This window comes from Lutjanus erythropterus, chromosome 13 (genome assembly GCF_056507025.1).
Source record: "Lutjanus erythropterus isolate fLutEry1 chromosome 13, fLutEry1.hap2, whole genome shotgun sequence".
Classification (NCBI taxonomy): domain Eukaryota; kingdom Metazoa; phylum Chordata; class Actinopteri; order Lutjaniformes; family Lutjanidae; genus Lutjanus; species Lutjanus erythropterus.
Window position 1 is genome coordinate 33,165,891 of NC_139329.1, and position 19,038 is coordinate 33,184,928.

Sequence of the window (19,038 nt, forward strand, 5' to 3'; positions counted from 1 at the left end):
GCATTGCATTTTAGAAGATTATGTAAAATCATTATTTCCTCTGGAGAATAGTGAAGTATACGAGGTTGTGGTGAACAATACTTCCACCACTACTGAGTTATATGGGATTTCATTTTTGAGTAGTTTACAATTGTTACTGCTGGGTGTCTACTGTGAATAGTGGTATGAGGTGCACACTGACACCTGTGAATGTGGGACTTTTTGTTGTTGACGTGGAGTTTAATGCTTTCACTCAATTTCTATGTTTAAAGGGAAAATTCACCCCTTTTTATGTGGATATCCAGTCAGTTTTGATGAGAGCTGTATTGACATGGGAAACTGAGTTCTCCTGCTGCAAAATTGTTCTTCCTGCATCCAGTGATGTCAGTAGATGTGACTTACAGCTTTGTTTTGGCCAACAAAGAAACAGCTATAGGCTAGGGTGGTGATACAAGGCAACATGGGTGTAGGCGTCAGAAGCGCAATGCATCCTGGTAGAGGCTCGGCTCCGCTAGCAGGAGAACTCAGCTTTCTTGATCATTATGGCACACACTGAGGAATTTAATGCTTTAGTTCACTACATTTAAAACCAACACTGACTGTACATCCACATGAAAAGTTGTGAATTTTCCCTGAAAGTGCCATTTTGCTGCACTTGTACTTTACTTGAATATTTTCATTTTATGCTACTTTTTACTTCTATCCCACGATCCTGGATGGAAATATTTTACTCTTTACTCTACTACATTTATTTGATAGCTTTTGTTTCTATTTTGCAGATTTAGATTATCAATGCAAAATATACAGTATATAAACTAATACATTATGATAGAAGATTATAGGTTAATGAACCTAGTGGTATACAAATGAATTAAAATTAGCCCACATTCACCAGCTGCAACATCAAAGTGTTGTGTATGCGCATAAATGCTAAATGAAATTCAGTACTATAATATACTGTATATATGATTCAGTATAATGAGTACTTTTATTTTTGGTACTTAAAGTAGGTGGATCAGTAAGTGATAAATACAATACAGATAAAAATATAATAAACTATATAATAAACAGACTATAGCCACTAAATACACCTTTCACTTGTACAGACGTGGAAAAACATCTGGCTCTATGGACAAATAAATTGATATATATGGATAATTGTGCAGGATAATTGTACACATGTTGTAAATAGCCAACACACATGGTGTGTAACATTATATTAACAGAAAGATTATTAATAATATTGCCTTGTGAATGGATGATTGCACAGAGACACAGAGATATGAATTGCACAGACTACAACCAACAAAGATTCATGGGATGATTTACAGTATGAAGATATTATTGCACAGATGATGATTTAACAACAGTACTAGTGGTCAGTAATATACTACTCAGTAATATATTACTGTGATATTATTAAACAAGCAGAATAAAAGATTACAATTTCCAAACCTGTAATTATATGACTGTTACTATTTCAAGAAACTGAGTTACATTTTGACCTGTAGGTAATGTGCATTCATGTAAAAGAGACAAACGAAGGATGCAGAATGAGGGAGAGAGTTGAAAACACTAAGAACAGACTAATTATTGATATTGTATACGATACAAAACATGTTTTACCTTCCTTTCAAGTCTAAATTGAATTGTCCTTTTCAACAAATGGCTCCAGCAGACAAAATAATGTCAAATGAGATGCAATTACTGCATTGTCAGTTGATTAAATGTCCATAGATACATTTCAATTGGTTAAATTCTTAACAGTTCTTAATAATTAATCATTAACATCCTTACTCCAATCAGCAGCGTTTTGCTTTGTTTTCCGTCCACATGTCATTGTTTTCATTTGCCCATCAGAGGAAAGGTTTGGATATTAATTCAAACTGTACTCAGTACTCAACTAAGATTTTAAAAGTAACTAAGTAGATTACATCTTGTAATGCATACTTAAGTACAAATAAAAGCACAGACTTGAAAATGTACTCATAAAAGTACACAGTAATTTGAGTATTTGTAGTTAGTTACTTCAGTTACTTTTACTTAAATGGATCATCTGAACACTTTTTCCTCCACGGTCTTTTTACTGCACACGAGGTTTACGTTACGGCGCTAGTGTATGTATTACGGTAGAGACATTTCAAAGTGCGCTGTCGTGTGAGCGCGGGTTATTACGGTAATATCAGCTCCCTCGGATTGTTTGCAGCTCTGACGGTTTTGTGAAAGCACGGAGCTGCGCGATGTGCCTCCACACTGTCCACTGACTCCACTCACTGTAATAACGACTAACCTTACACAAACTCTGGAGAACAACTCCGCTTCTCACGGTAAGTTACACAATTATTCTCTGTTTTTTTAAATATATTTAACACGAACTACAGTTTTACTTTAAGGTGCTTCAAGCTGTGTTTTGCATTGTCCTCGCTTTGAAGAGTTAACATCTGAGTAATTTCGCCAAGAGCTTGTCGACGACTTGTTTCTATTTTATTTCATCCGGCGGTTCTGTTGTTTTGTTGCAGCAGCAGTTAACCTAATGTGAATTTTCTTTAAAAGTATGGGGTAACACTGTAAAAGCTGGGGAAGTGAAGTTGAGCGTGGTCGACAGCTCCAGAAAAAATACTAAATTATTTTCCTTTGTAGCAGTAGCATGTAACGTTAAAGAAAACGCTTATTAAATCAGAAAACGAACCAATTCATTTATTCTGTTTTTTTTTCAATGGTTTGGCTCAATAACCGCCGAGCTGCTGCACCCCACCCTGTAACTGTGAAGTTATTTAGCAGCCAAAGGTTGGCGAGCAACTAATTATTACCCAGTTAAAAGCCTGAAAAAAAGGGACAAAAATGAGCATTTTCATACAGTAGACTGTACTGCTGGGTTTGACCAACCTCCTAATCCCTTTAAAAATGTAAAGTTTTCTAAAGGAGGCGGTAAAGTTGACTACTTAATGGGTGAAAGTGGATTAACCGGTGTGGTCGGGCAGCCAGAGCCAAAACACACACTAATGTCTGGTTATTTCAGGGATAGAAAATGGGGCAGTAGCACTTGAAATTATTTAATGAAAAAAGCAAGTGTAGCAGCTGTGTTTATCATAAGATGGGATTTATACAGATAAGTCGGCTGTAATGTTTAGATAAAGATGAAATGAGCTTCTGTCAGTGTAAACAGTTCAATACTTTAAATGCTTTCGCAGCTGAAATTATGAAAAGTTGCTGTTTCATTTAGGGCTGCACAATTAATTGAAATATTATCAAAATCATAATAAGTGCGATATCCAAACTGCAGAGCTGGAACTTTCTGATAAGAGCAAAATGTTTGATAAAACAGCATTATAATGAAGTTGAGATGTCTTGGCCCACAAATCTTGTTCCCCAGAACATCATCAGGATTTTAATTGTTTTTTTTTCCAGCAAAAATCAAAGATTACATCACATCACGATCACAACATCTGTCAAAATAATTTCAGTATGATTTTTTTCTTTTTCTCATCAATATTGTGCAGCCGTGGTTACATGCATGCGAGACATGAATCATTCAGTGTGAGTCTGCTCAACACCTAACAGTTCAGGTTGGTGTTTGGTCTGTCAAGACTTGTCCCAAGTGCAATTCAGAAATGCTGCAGCGCTTTCAGAGTAAACAGTCATTTTGTCAGTGCCATGAAGCGAGCTAATAGTGTACTGTTTATTGGACAGCAGGGAACGTCTCAGTCCTATTTCCCACAAGGATTGTTTATTGGGTGGCTGAAATACATGCTTAACTTCTTTTTTTTCGACTAGGGCTGCACAATATGCCTAAAAACATCATATTGCTTTTATTTTGACAGAAGTTAAAGTTGTGATATGAGTCACAATTAGTGGGAATCATCGTTTTTGCATCACAATTTTAATTTTGCATTAAAAAAGGTCAGGGCATCTCTGCAGGAGTACAGCATTTCATTATAGAGCTCCAGCAATTAATCAAGTAATTAATTCCTCTTAAATCTGAATATTTTCTGGTTTCTTTTGTCCTCTGTGGGTTGTGAACAAAACAAGACATTTGAAGACGCCATGTTGGGCTTTGTGAAACACTGAGTGACATTTTATAGCCCAAAAAACTTACTGATTAATAGAGAAAAAAGAGTGAAAATGATCATTAGTTGCAGCCCAATGTCATAATAATGCTGCTTCGTCACACATTCTTCCTTTGATAACATTTTGATTTAATTGTTCAACCCTTTTTTCAGCCTTCAGTTACTGAATTTGTTGAATTTGTTGAACAGTTGTGTTTTTTCTTTTAAAATGACAACGCAGTGTGCATCGACAGACCCACGTTTGCAGTGCTACAAACATTTCAACTCACAACAAAACCTAACCCAAGATGCTGGCTTATGTCAAACAGGCTATAGCATGAGGGAAGCGACATAGTGGCTGTTATGTTCTTTATGTGTCAAAATGTAATGACGTCGAAGATGGAGACAAATAAGGGATTTCTGCACGCTAGCATGAAACCTTGTAAATTGTTTATTTGTTTTATGTTTTTCATGAATCAAGCCTTATTCCCATGGCAGCATTCGCACTGTTTTTCAGTCACCGCCCTGTGATCAGGAATCAACATGTCAACCAGGCTACGTGGGCGGGCGGGGGATTCTAATTGGCTGAGGAAAGAGGAAAGATGAAACAGGGCTTCCTTCTCTGTTCTTTGTGCCCATGGTGACAAAGTTTTGTGGAAAATGAATCAAATTGATGTGGAGTGGGCAGCAGTGGATGTCTTTTGGAGATGCTGTGGCTGTGCTGATTTAGCCATCAGCGATTTTTTTTTTTTTTTCTGGATGGAGAGAGTGTTCGACAGAATCTCTCGTCGTTTTTTAACCAAAGCAACCACGATCAAACTATTAGATATTTCCAGCGTTAGTTAACACAGTAGCACTCTAGTTTGTGAATGCAAGAGTGGCTCCAGTAAATGGGTCAGACCTGACCTGATGTTGACCTTTTAGACCGCTGTCTTTTTTCCATGAACGCTTGTGACTGCAGGATATTTTCACCTCAGCCTGAACCTCAAAGACTATTTCAGCCTTTGTTGCAAGCTCTTCTCGCTAATGGCTCTCATGTAACAGAGCGTCTCTCTGTGTCACCTAGCAGTGATACACATTGTCTTACAACTGTACGTCATACCCCTGTGACCCATGTAAGTTTTAAGCCTACATTATGTTATGACCTCTCCTTTCATTGGAGTGGATTCATGTGCTATTTGTGAAAGTAGCACTATTTTTCCTGCTAAATTAGGAAGAAAAAGAGCACCTTTTCTCTTTGCAAGTTTTGAATGTATCCCCATTAGTTCAAGCCATTAGTCTACTTGTCGTTGCATGATTCTAATATTAGTTTCATTATCTAAATCTAGATTTTTGCAAGCTGCCTGTTAAATGCTAATGGCAAAAGAGGTACTGAATGTGTTGGAACAGCCAGTAAAGAGACTGAACATTTTGTTCATTTATTTCCACACAGTAGGGATGTCACAATTTCAATATTAAATCAGAAATCAATCAAAATTACTTTTAAATTTCAATAATCAGAAGGAGGCAGCGATTATCTTTTTTTCTGTAAACCCCCACCTCCTTGGACTAGTCTAGACTAGAAAAAAAACACTAAAAGATGGTGCAGCATGCATTAATATCCCAGTTAGTACCTTATACATCATCATTTTAAGGAAGAATTTGAAAATGTAAATTACTATTACTATTCAGGGCATTAAACCAATTATCTTAACAAATCAAAACCCCATGTTCTCATAATGGCATGACTACAAAAGATTGAAGTAAATTGAATTGTGAAAAATCGAAAGTTAAATTGAATCGTGGATTTGGAGAAACTTGAAACCCCTAAAACACAGTATAACCTGAACGAGTCTCTTTGTTCAGAACACGTGAATAAATAACTTCCAGCCTCACAAAAACAAATACTTGTTCACATATCAACACAAGGGATGATACTAGGGTTGGGAGATTATGGGACGAATATATTGACGATGGGCTGAATCCATTGCCGGTTGCTTTATTTGGGCCAATTTTTGGGGGCGATATTTGTCATTTAATCTTGCTAATGTAATGATCTGCAGAGGGAGAAGAGGACGGGAGGTGGTTGGAGGGGAGGGATGAACATATTGTCAATCGCTGATGGATGGGCTGACGATGATTGTTTGGAAAATTTTAGCATATCGCCCAACTCTGCTTCACGCCTCCTGTTCACACCTGAACCCACCGTGTCTTCTTCATCCCTGGAGTCAGAGACCCGGTCAGAGCTGCTGTAAATCACCTTGGTTCTGTATACCCTGTCATCAAACTGGCCTCTGCCGGTCTCTGAAGACATGTCCGAATCTAACAGGACTGCTAACCAGGGCTGCAACTATCAATTATTTTCATTGCCAGTAAATCAGCTGATTATTTTCCTGATTAATTGATTAGTTTTTTTGTTCTATAAAATGTCAGAAAATGGTCAAAAATGGTCGATTAGTGTTTCCCAGAGCCTAACCTAACTTCCTTACATGTCTTGTTTTGTCCACAACCCAAACGTTTTCAGTTTACTGTCATAGAGGAGTAAAGAAACCAGAAAATGTTCACAGTTTAGAAACCGGAATCAGAGAATTTTGACACCATGGTGCAGCTTTTTTCTCTGGGACTAATGGAAAGATAACACATAATTTACAGTTTACACAACTATTAAGGGATAGCCTTACTGTATTTCGTACAAAACCACATGGAAAAAAATAATCTTTTCTGTTAGCAAGTTTTGAATGTCATGTCAATCCCATGCATTCCACCAGAGTGGATAGAGAGTTAACGTGGTCTCAGTGGAACCGGGCCGATCTTTGGAGAGTGAGGCAGCAGCATATGTAGCTGGTTAAGTGTCTCTGTGTAGTTTTGTGTGAAGAGGCACTGAGGCAGGCAGCGGCACGGCGTACCGCCCCGGGCAGTCCCACAGGTCCTTCACACACTCTTGGCATGCTGGGTAGCCAAAGCAGATGGTGACCGCTTTTTTTTTGTTTTAACCCCTCAGTGATTAATCAACACTTCCATTCGCAATACAGTCCACAAATTACACAACAAACTGTAATCATTACAATTTTAATGGTTATTTTTAGCTTAGCTGTTCAAATGTTCATGCAGGCCACTGAAAGTGTGAAAATAGTATTTATGCCGCCTGAGGCACAGAAGCACTTCAACCATTTTTTTTTTACAGTAGCTGTAAAGGATTTTTGCCTCAAGACTTTGTTTTTATAACTTGATGCTGAGAGAATGGGTTGATTATGCTTTTTTTTTTTTTTTTACAATCACAGCTCTCAGTGTGCTTCTCTTATGCTAGCATTGTTTGATTGCTTTAAGACTTATTCTTAAAATAGCATCAGATATGATTTACCTCAAAAAAATGGTGGTTAGCTATATTTAGTTTCATCTCTCTGCACTGACTACTGGTCTGTCTCTTGGGACTACTGTGCACCAGCAATATTCCTCTGCCAATGAGGATGTCTTTCTTCCTTTTTGCTTTTAATTTCCTACTGTCTGATGTTAGAGTGGGTTAGCCACGGGCTTTAATAAACACCCTACAGCAGATGTGTGCTTCTGTTTATATCCAGTGGACAAGATTAGAGAAGCTAAGACCATATGCTGCTTTTCAGACTTTGCTGTTTTATGGCAGTGATGGGCTGCCCAACTCATTAATTACATCTGGGGAAGACAGAAAAGCAATTCCATTGTTGAGTGGTGGCAAAACACAGACCATTTCTGTGTATATTTGGCAAGTCATTTCCCTCAGGCAGTTCCAGCTGTCTGCATAAACTCAGCAAAATCTCATTTAGGATTCATTATCTCTGATAAACCCTTTACTTCATGTTGTAATGCTCTACATGTGGTGCTTTCATTCGTTTGACTTGCTTGCATCCTCTTTTATTCACTAAAAATATTTCTGTTGCTTTAACGGACCACTCTGGTCTTTGTAATCTGTTTTTTATAGAAAAGAAAGGCATTTGTAATTTAAAATTGCTGTAATTTCCGTTTTAACAGGTAAACTTCTGGGGACGCCACAGGACATTTGGAGGAACAGAGAAGTGGCAGCAGCAGGATCTTATTCTTCAACTGGGGTTAGGAGCAAGAAGTGAACACGACATCTGATATTATCTGTATCTAGTAAGTAAAAGTTGAACTTAACTGATTGTTTAGGTATTGATATGTGTGTCGTAAAAGGCCTGCAGTCACCCGAATATGCCAGGCTGTGCTGGTCAGCTGTTCAGACAGCCATGCTTGTTTGGAGTCTGTATGTATTCATGCTCACAGTGGAGCATTGTGATTGTTTTGGCTGCTTGTGTGCGCGCTTTGAGTTTTTTTTTTTTTAATATGGTTTCACATTTCCCCCCTGCCATTTGGACAAAGTCACCTCTCAGTTCCCGTCAGCAGTCCTGGTACATCACGTCTAACACTTTCAACACTTGCATAGTCTAACTGACCTCCTGGAAACTTTTCACTGGAAACTGGAAACTGATGAAAGCTGCTAAATGTTAAGAATCGAGGCAGCAGCTTTATCTCTCTATAGGCTCATTTGTTCAGGTTGCTTTAAATCTCTCTCAGAAAGGTGTTCTGTGTTTTTTGTTTTTACTCACTGATTTCATGTAGACATCTGAACTCAGCAGCAGTTCATCACTGGAAATCTGGTTCCCTCTGAACTGACAGTTGTTGCTAATGTACTGTGTAATGGATCATTTAAGGTGTCGGGTTCATCTAGAGGTCGCTTCACTAAAGTAGTTTCTCTGATTGATTAGAGCAGTGTATTGGCAGGAATCTGGTGATGCAATTAATATCATGATACAAGGGTGACAATTCACTTTAGTGCAATAAGCAAGGTTTTTCTATTTTTTAATCCAACTTAGGGAAAACTGTCGTAGCATAAAGAGCGTACCACCATACACATAAAATCTGAGTTAAGAAAGTTATTTTTAATGCAATCAGAGCAGCGAAGACAGCCTTAATAGCAGTTAGAGGTTTAAGCAACACAAAGTGAGCCACTGTCACAAATTTTTGCACAATATCTTTTGCGAATCAGTACAGTATCAGAAAACAGAAATTGTGATACTCAAGTGTATCAATATTTTCTCACGCCCCTACTGAAACTACTGATGTTGGTAATTGGTGATTATAAGTATGATAACTGTCAAAACTAGCCTAGATAATAGTGTTGTCATGATACTGGAATTTCTAATTTTGATACGATGCTGTGAAAAATCTATACCATTTTCAGTACCACAGGAAAAAAATGACTTAATATCGAAGGCGTAACATTTGGGATTTTTATTAAAAGGTAAATATAACAAGGCTATAACATGACAACGGACATTCAGCAGGTGCAAACGAGACAAGTGACAAGAAGAAGACAGCGCTGTGAGTAAACGAGGAGGCGGGGCTACACACTGCAGCAGCGTGTGTCAGCTCGCCGTCAGAGAGAAGAGAGAGCGAGAAAGTGCAGCTGGTACCAGAGTATCAATTGATTAGTAAGCTGATTAATTGTCGAACTGGATTACCATTTTCAGACAGGCATGCAAAGAAGTTTGTGTAATTTGTCAAATAATGTTGAAGGATACATTCAGCAGCAGCAGCAGCTGTTGTCAGCAGATTTGACGTCCCTTGATGATGTCCAACTTGACCGGCCTTTGTTCAACAATACGTCCCTAAAGTAACTTTTCTTGCTGTGATGGTTTAGATAAGGACAGGCATCTCGTTCCTGTGATGCAGTTCCAGAACAGTTTTACGGCTGATTTTTTTTTTTATATGCTTGATACAATCAGGCACTCAGACCCCATCAGGCCAAAATGGACTTGTACAAATACATCTGATTACCACTGCTCTCTCTCATCAGTGGTGGCCAGTTCCAGTATGCAGGTTTCCTTCCAAGAAAGCCAACCTCACTGATTAGCGAGTTGATTATTCCTCCTCTCTCGTTTCGAAGGGTCTCTTATTTATTAGTTTTATAAATGACAACCAGCCCGCATACAATTTCATGCTTCATGCACCTATTTTAATTATACCTCCTCCAAATTCTGTGTATCATCAACAGCGAGATCTCCTATCTATACTCCATTTAAAAAGCTTAAGAAGACATGAGGACACTGTAAAATACTAATAGAATTACAACTGTATAGACTGTTCTGTATGTAGTTAACAGAATTCAGATGTAGCCCAAAAACAGGAGCTCCTGATTTATACCAGTTCACACCTGACATGTTGCAAGGAGTGACGCACGCAATATGAAGCGTCAGCCATACCTCTGTCACACAAACACGACCACCTCCAGGCACTGGAACTTCTTATTTGCACTATTTTGTGTTGTTAAAAGAAAATTAAAGTTTTTGCCCCTCCAAACGTATTCCACTATTGTGCGAATGAGGTACTAAATCACAGCTCCTGGAGGATGAAGCATATTCAATGCAAATGTATGCAAATGCATGCTAACACCGAGCCACCCTGTTGTGCAGAATGATTGAAACCCAGGATAAAGTATAATTCGGCTTGCCCTTGTCACAAACCTAGCCCTGCCCTGCACACACCTTTCCTCAGCATTAGAGCTCAATTGATAGTCAAAACATTGTGCACTTTTAATCGTCTCACTGAGTGAAGTAATAGTTGACTCCTGTTTTATTGAATAATGACACACACAGTAGCCCCCGAACTGTACTCTCTCTTTCCTTCTAACACATTACCTTCGCTTAGTCATGATGCTTATTTTTGTACTTTTAAAATTGCCTTTATTTTGAAGGAATCAAATAACTCTTTTTCAAATTAGCACTAGCTATAAACTAGAGCTGCAATAAGTCGATTAATTGTCAGTGGGGTTGAGAGATTTCTACTACCGAAGTGACATATGACCACATGTCCATGATGAATATCGTGATGGACAATGATATTGTTTTTATTAACTTTCTTACAGACTTTTTGTATGCAAGTATGTTGGATATTAATTACAAATTGGGCAGTATTTAATTTTGTTTTTCCTTATGCTTACTACTTTGATGATCGTATAAACGTTTTGAGTCATTTTCTAAAAAAAAAAGTCTGATTTCAGCTTCTCAAATGTGGATATTTTCTGGTTTCTTTACTAAACTGAATATCTTTGAGTTCTGAACAAAACAATGTTTTGGACTTTTGGAAATGGGGGTCCAACATTTTTCATAATTTTCAGGCATTTTATGGACCAAACAACTAACTGATTAATCGATAATAAAAATAATTGTTAGTCGCAGCCCTACTACAAACTCTCTGTGAAATACATTAGTTTAATGCTCTGTATTGTTAAACTGTATAATCCATATCAAATAAAAAGACAAGCTCTTATGTACTCAGTGCAGCAAGACCACCTTCACTTCAAAGCTTTTTGAAGTGAAGGTGCCCCAACTTGCCTGAAATAAAGATTGCACGTTGATAACAAAATAAGTTTGTCTGATTTGTCTCAGCGGGTCATTGATGAATCGCATTGTGCGTTTGTTTCACAATAATTAATCAGTGCAGCGCGTCGTCATGTGAGGGGGAAAAAAACAACAACATTTTTATACCGCTTTTGAAAGCAGGGACTGACAGCTTCACTGGTAACAATCAAGTGCAAATCTGTGATGGGGAAAAAACACTCAGTGAAGATTGTTTTCAGCCTCTTTAATCAATTTCCTGATGAGAAGAAGCTCTGGGTATTGCATGGTCTATGGCATGCATTTATTATTCTTCCTTATAGAACGTGCTGGCTGCTCTAAATAAATGGTGATTTTGTTATTCTACATGCTCAGTTTTGTCTGTGTAGACCTTTAGGTTTGGGCATTGGGAAATAAATCAGTGTTTATTAATTTACTTTCAGTGGAATCACATGTTGATATTACGATCTTAATCAGAAATACTTTATTGATCCCTGGGGTGGAATTGTTTGTGTTACATCGTATTATGTACTTATTTTACAATTTTTCAGTTGTCCAAATTTATGATTCTTAGCCAATTGTAATGATGATTTAGGGGCATCGTGTAAGAGAAACTACACTGGCCAGGAAACTTGTGAAAGGCCAGATCTAGAGCAAGAGTTTGGGTTGTCTGTTCTAGGCTACTCTAGAAACACAGCATGGCAGACTCCACTGAAGAGGACCCACAGTCACTGTAGATAAGAAAGTGTTTTTTATTAAATTTGAGAAAAGTTTTGTTTAATCTAATGCAGTGGAAAAGAATTAGGCCTAAATAAACAAACAATCAATTTGTTTATTTTACTTCATTTTTATTTGCATCTGTCGACATTTTTTGGGACGATTGCTGGTTCTGATGGGAATTTCAATGTTAATGAGGCAGTAAAGTGATACACTTCTTGCTACTGAATAGCTTAATTTTCCTTTAAATAGATTAAAATCATTCAGTCACAAACAGGCTCTTGCTAAGGGAATAAACTGAAGCTAATGGGGCCAGGAGACAAGTGCAACCTTTTTACCTGATTAGATATCTACCTCATGATGCTCAGACGTCAGCCGTCCTGTGCAGGCCTGATTTGCCACTGGCTAAGGTTGATTCCCTCATTTGTTTCTGTGTAAACTCAGCTGAGCCCTCATGGCATTTGTGGTGCTCTGCAAAAACCTGATTAGCGACCTGCGTGGGTGTATTCACATTTACCAAGAGGCGGCTTTGGCATATATGAGGATGGGTTAACAATATAGAGTGTTGCAAAAATTGGCAGTAATGACCCAGGGAGACCCTTTTTGTGGACATGTGGAAATATTCAGAGCGGACATCAAGCGCATGAACACAAACACATTATTCTGTGACGGTTTATTCCCTGGCCGTGGTCTTACTGTCCTTTTTTTCCACCATGAAAGTGAGAAATTATCTAATTAGCCTTGGGTCTTCACAAATTGCCGCCACTGTGGGCTAAATTTTGCCCACCGTTTCAATAACAAGCTGTTTGAGCTTTTTTTTTTTCAGGCAGTTTAATATGAATGCGTTTGGGGCAAAGGGGTGATTTCCTCACATCAAAGGCTTTATACACACACACACACACACACACACACACGCAGAGATGTTTTGAAGACTTAGAGTGGTTTGAAAAAAAAATTCTGCTGGAATCTTTGGTCCAGACGAAACCAGCATCCACTGACAAACAAAGATTTTATTTAGACCCTTCTCTCTACTTGTAAAGTGGGCGGTGTCTACTACTCCTGGCTAGCTGCAGGCCACGTTCCACTTCCTGAACAAGTATATAACATTTCTAAGAACAGATGTAATGACGTCTCAAAGGAAATGACTTAAATTCTTTTGTGTGTTATCTGTGTAATGAAGCAGGCTCGTTTTTAACAGCGTGCTGTTTATAGGTACCTTGCTTTTTTTTTTTAAAGATAGCTTTGTGTTTTCTGCAGACGAGAGAGAGGGATTGAAGTTTTAGGGAGGTTGTAACATGCCATGTTCCAAGTATTGATTTTCTGTCACAGAGAACCTTTATTATTTGCGCTCTGTCTGCAGTGTGGGAGAATGATGACAAACCAATCCCGGCGTCTGAATAGTAACAAGAATGTGCCTGTGTTGGTGTGGATGCGGTTGTGTATATTGCATTTCTTGTGGAAGCTGCTCAGCTTACTGATGGGGAGAATTGATTCAAGTGTTTCTGTCATTGCATCAGACCTGAGCAACACGGAAACAATGAAATGCTAAAATCAGGTTCTTTGTCTTTGACAGTGTCAACTTGACACTTAGCCTATCCAGCTATCTTGTGTGATAATTAGGGTGCGGTACTGAACTGCAACAGCCATATTGTTTTGTAGTATTGAGTATGCTTGGCCAGGTTCTTAGTAGGGCTGGAATAATACGCTAATCCCCCGATTCAATACTGTTGTGATGCTTAAGTGCGCATTTTGTTTGCTTCTTTAACAGGAAAAAAATTTTAATTGTGACTGATATATCTGAAAACAATGAACATCATCTCATTCAGTCTTTAACTTTTATTTCAGCAGCATCATTTCTGTACTGCATGTAAGAATAGTAAATAAAATACTCTTTGAAGTAAACTTTAGCTGTACCTGCTCATCAAGCTAGGGCCATAATAAATAAAATAAGATGTTAGGCCGAAATGAATAGAGCCCTGAGTTTTGACCCTTTGAGGTTGCTGTAGCTGGTCAGCGTGAAGTGTTGAAGCCGGAGTAATAAGTTGAGTTGCCAGTGTGAAGTTGGAGCAAAAAATTAAAGTAAAAAGTATGAGCACACATCTTGTTTTGTGTTAAGCATGTGAAGGAAAATGGATCTGTGTGTTAAGATAATATTACCGTCATCAGAATGCTAATTTTGCTTAGCAGGTTAATGAGAATTCCCACTGTGTGTTAGCATCAAGCTAACAGACCTATTGTCCATTATTTATATATAAAAAATCGATTAAAGAGTTCAAAAAAACCCAAATTCTGATTCTTAACAGAGTCAGTTTCTTTCCCCCTGTAATTCTTGGCAGGTGTTTGGACAGAAAGCAGCCCCATGTTAAACAATGTAAAGGCTGTTTCAGGGTTACCAGTGAGACGATGAAATAGAATCCAGGAATGCTGGCTTGAGTCTTGGATCTAATGAGTTTGAAGGCTTATTAGATGCCAAAACATTGCACAGCCACTTGTAATAAGATTTGAGCCAGGTTCAGCTGAGCGTATGCATATGGTGTCCACTGAGTAAACACAGCAGCCTTAATGAATGAGGAGGCTCTGCTTTTTCATATCGTGCTGCTACCTGAGGTGGAGGTCAGCAACCTGCGGCTCTTTTTTCCACTCTCCACTGGCTCCCTGTGGCTTTGATTTAGAAAAAAAAAGCACATGGAAAGGAATAACATTTTTTTCACATTTAAAGTGATTCTTACATTTTCCAAGTGTAAACATGTGTTGCCTTTACACAGAAAAAAACCCCAATGGTTTAAATATTTGTCAGCTCTGCAATTTTTATTTCTTCAAATTCTTCTTGTCTTGAGTCTGCCTAGGTTAACTGCCAAATCCCTCAAAAAACCAAAAGTCTCAAGGAAAACAGAGACTTTAATAGTTGCAGTTCCACTCAGATATTTTCAACCCAAATATTTCCAGATTTGGCTCCATTTTTAAACTAAAGACGAAGTATTATTTTATTTAGGCATGGGTTTACTTTTAACAATGGTGCATTAAACTGTTTGGCATAATTTGATAAACAAATGAAAAATATTTAGACTGTTCTGCACACTGATGTGTGGTATTTTTTCATTGCCTGGTGTTTGTAACAAAATGAGCAGAAAACTTTTCAATATCGGGGTTATTGCTCTGTATTCTTGACCCTCCTGCCTCTTAAGTCATTAAAGTTGAGAGCAAACTCTATCATATCACAGATGATTTAGTTGACCCAGCTGCTTGTAAAGTCAGGGGGGGAGGCAGCACATCCATGGTAATTGCTATCCCGTTTGTTTTGATGTTTTTATAGACGAAGGTGATTTGTCTCGCCAGTCAGCCAGCAAATGAAATGTCAACATCATCAATCCTTGTTGCTCTTGGAACGCACAACTTAAAAAACAAAAACAAAAAACAGTTTGGATCAGTGACACTTTTTCCCAAAAGAAAAAAAATCTGTGTTTACGTGTAATCGCTATAGTGTTGGATTGTAAACTGCCGTGTTTTCTTTCCTGAATGCCGACCCTTTGTTATGTATACACGGTCACCTACCATGTAATGAGTGAGCCCACGTTGTCGTCCGATCTTCAAGAGTGTGACAACAAGGTGGAAGTTGTTGTGACTAGTCTGGTGTGCCTCTGGCCTAATAACTGAAAAGCTGACCAGCGCCTGCGCACGCTAATGTTGATGTTATTGGCTGTTACTGTGGAACCCTCTTGTTTGACTCATTTGAACTTTATGGGCAATAAAAGTGTCCTTATTGCCCTGCGAACCTACGTGTGTGTGTGCATCCGTTACCACTAAAGTGTCTTGAACGATGAGCAGAGGATTATATAACGAGACGTTTAACACATATTCCCAAGCAGAAATGAAATAAAATTAACTGCTTGTCACTAGATGCCAATATAAATAACGAAGACAGTATCGGGTATTTTAAGAATCTGTTTTTGACCTTTACTGAGCAATTAATTCCACATGTAGAGTTCCTTAGAGATACAGATTGAGCCCTCAAATAAGCGCTCCTCGTCATTCAGCAGGGCTGCCTAGCAACCACGTGGCGCTTCAGCGAGCAAGAGAAGAAGAGGGGAAAGGGGGCTCAAGTCGATGTCTTGAAATAGTGACATTGTAAAACCTCAGGGATCAATCCTCTGTGCAATTAACATTGTTTGCTTTATTGTGAAATGCGTGCATTGATTTGCGCTAATGGCGATATCTCAGTCAAAACCACGACAAAGGTGGTTGTTGTTGTCGGCACTTGTAGCACCTATTGAACTATTTCACGTGTGAAGTGGGCATGACATCAAGATTTCATTAAGAGGAGGTATTTCCATCCTAGCACTGCTCACTGTGTGTGTGTGTGTGTGTGTGTGTTGGGGGGGCTTCAGGAGGTGGACTGCTGGAAAGCTGCTTCAGTTGCTTTGACACTCACTCATTGTCAGGGAGAGAAAGTAAATGTCTCCAGCTCTGTGGGGTTCCCGTAGGAACACAGAAACGTGTCCACTCCACTTTTAGAAATTGCACATTATCAAAGTGCCTTTTTAGTTCTTCAGTACAACGGTCAACAAGATCAGAGAAGCAGAAGAATGTTAAAAAAAAAAGCCTTCATTTAACCAGGAGAGTCCCAATGAGATTAAGAATCTATTCTTTAAGGAAGACCTGGCCAAAAAAGTCAGCAGCAAAAACATGACAGATGCACTGAAAGCTCACATTTTCAGTTTTGTTAATCAGGTAACTTAAACACATTAGCATCCTAATTCTTTCATTTTGGATTTAAAAGCATTTAAGAAGTTTAGATCTTTGCGTTTGAAGTCATTCTGCGATGCATTCAATGCAGAAGGTGCAGAATAATACACAAAAGTCCTTTTTCCAATTTCTGTCCACCCACTTGGGACAGAGAGCAGAAACACAAAGAATACTCTCCAGCATTTTCTGTGTGATGAAGTCACAAGGGTTGTGTGGGAGCAGACCAAGAATTGCTTCGTATATGAAGGTGAAATGAAAGAGCCTATTATGGCTTATGGCCAGAGCAGACCACCCTACCTTAGAATATAACTTACAGTGGTGAGTCAGAGCTTTACAATTTGTGGTTAACTTCAAAGATGCATGGAAAGCTGTAGAGAAGAAGACAAACACAACTTCTTTTAAAGAAAAGGCCAAAGATTTTTTTTTTTTTTTTACCAGGTACTGCACATTTAGCTAAAAAATGAAGGAGTCGTCAATCTAGATACCCAGGTATTTATAGTTATATATATATTTTGTGGCCTTTTCCTTGAGCTAGTAAACAACAAAAGCCTGTTTTTTTTTATCTGCATTTAGAACAAGTTTCAGCTCAAGTAGTGCATAAAACAATAATAAACAACAATAAAAGCATGTTGCAAGTCTTCACTGGCCTGTACAAGAGTTGCTGCTCAGCAATATAACAATGTCATCAAAATAAGATAATAAGCATCTGACATGTTTTGACCCACATCATTTGTAGGAACTGTAAATAAAAGTGGACCTAATACAGACCTCTGCTGTACACCCTTGTAGACAGATGCAATATCAGAACAAAGATGCACTGAGATCTATTACTGAGGTAGTTTGAAAACCGAGCAACTGTTTCTTCAGAGTCCTGAGGAAGTTGTGAGTTCAGTAGTAAACATTGTATCCTGAGGCTCAGATTTTAGGGTCAGAAACCCAAACCAAGTTTGCAGTACTCCTGTTAATCTCTCAGAGTAATCCTTCTTGTAGGTGCAGGTGCAGTCAGTGATTCTGGAGAAAGATAGTTGACTCACATGAGTCACCAGCACAAAAACATCAGTATATGACAACCTGGAAAATCTTACTCCATAATGGCTTACAGCACCTTTAATCATTCCTCCGAAGGGGAAGGAATAATCTTTTTATCTGCAGACAACAGTGGGCTTTATGTTCAAAAGTATTCATGCAAAATTGAATTAATGGTAGAAGATCTGACTGATTGTTGGTTATAAAAACCAAACATTTTGATTCTGTTTTTACCCTTACTAGCCCCAGGGAGCTACACAATACAAGATTATTTTGCTGATTATAAAACCACTGAAAAGTGCCTATTTTTTGATTCTTGTTTCTCTCACGGCGGGAGAGAAACTGTAACAACAGAACAGAATTACCATCATTTAAAAACTCCAGTCTGTAGCCACTGCTGTGATTTCAAAATGTCACCATTACCGGTCATTACCCGTTGCAATCTACTTATTATTAAATAGCTTCTCAGATTTCTCACGGCTCTTACCAAGATGCACTTGTAGATACAAAACAACCCCGAGACCATAATTGTTATGTTATACTGCAAAGTAAAATTAATTTCACGGCACTTTAAAGGCTCCACAGTGTCTGTTACTGCCTTCATTTTTAAGGCTATGCAAGTAATAATTCTGATTGCTGATATGCTAAAATGTTGTACATTTTCCCTTGTGGGTAACAAGTGAAAAAGTACATTTTACCGTGAGCTTGCAGAGAAATCTAATTCCACAAAGTGCAGCAAAGCAACCCCTTTTACTGTGATGGTGTGTTGTGTGCTGAAGGGTCTGTGATTGCGGTTGAAACGCTTAAAAATATGCCAGCAGTCTTGAGGGGAAAATAATTGGGTGTGCAGAGGTTTATCCACTAATAACCATTTGTTGTGCGTCATTAAAGCCTGCCTCATTCGATCATTTAATTAGTCTTGGGCTAACAGTTACCCTGGACAACAAGCATTTGACATCTGGTATTTCTGGCTACCTGTGGCCTTTACTTCGCCTGATGTATCTCTGTAGAAACGAATCTCTGTAGAAACGTATCTCTGTAGAAACATGCTATCCACCCCATTTATGCAAATTATGGTACAGAAACGCCTTTCTGTGTAATGCAATACTGTTCAAAAACACCACAAACCACATCCTCAAAAATGATCATAAATTTGAATC

General features: G+C 38.4%; 1 protein-coding gene across 1 annotated transcript in view; it reads left to right on the top strand.

Moving 5' to 3' along the window:
• The first annotated feature begins 2,172 nt into the window (after positions 1 to 2,172).
• Positions 2,173 to 19,038, top strand: part of tp53i11b (tumor protein p53 inducible protein 11b) — a 46,681-nt gene continuing 29,815 nt past the window's right edge. Inside the window, exons 1-2 of the mRNA XM_084734666.1 lie at positions 2,173 to 2,306; positions 8,010 to 8,132. The gene's annotated coding sequence lies outside the window, so the exon portion shown is untranslated. The remainder of the gene's footprint in view (positions 2,307 to 8,009; positions 8,133 to 19,038) is intronic.